Source organism: Podarcis gaigeae, assembly GCF_964106915.1.
Source record: "Podarcis gaigeae genome assembly, chromosome: 3".
Lineage (NCBI taxonomy): Eukaryota > Metazoa > Chordata > Lepidosauria > Squamata > Lacertidae > Podarcis > Podarcis gaigeae.
The window spans coordinates 21,581,467-21,582,202 of record NC_139680.1 but is presented as its reverse complement, the minus strand read 5'-3'; positions in this window follow the sequence as shown (position 1 = coordinate 21,582,202).

Below are 736 nucleotides of genomic sequence, written 5' to 3'. Positions count from 1 at the left end.
TACAGATAGGTAGCCGTGTTGGTCTGCCATAGTCAAAACAAACAAAAAAAATTCCTTCCAGTAGCACCTTAAAGACCAACTAAGTTAGTTCAACTCCTAACAACTCCTAACCCACAATAATATTACAACCAGACTTAACACGGACACTGGCACCAGAGCCTGCAATAAACCCAGATGCCAACTTTGCTGCCACATACACCCGGACAACACCATTACTGGCCCCAACAACATCACACATACCATCTCGGGACTATTTAATTGCTCATCGTCTAACATTGTGTATGCCATCAAATGCCAACAGTGTCCTTCAGCTCTCTGTATTGGACAAACAGGCCAAACCTTACGCCAAAGAATAAACGGACATAAATCTGACATCAGGAATCACAAGACAGAGAAACCAGTAGGAGAACACTTCAATCTCCCAGGACATTCTATACAAGATCTCAAAGTAGCTGTTTTACTACAAAGGAATTTCAGAAATAGACTGGAAAGAGAAGCTGTTGAATTGCAACTTATTACCAAACTTAAAACCATGGAGAGACCTGGTCTGAACAAAGACCTTGGATTCTTATCTCATTATACATGACAAAGCCATTTTTCACCTTCTCACCCCTTGCTTTTTCCTGTAAGACCTATTGCAGTCGTTAAGAGTCGTCAACAGGCTCATCACAGCTATCTGCCAATCACCCATTCCCACCACCCTTCTGAGTAATACCCCTCCCCACCTTCTCACTAT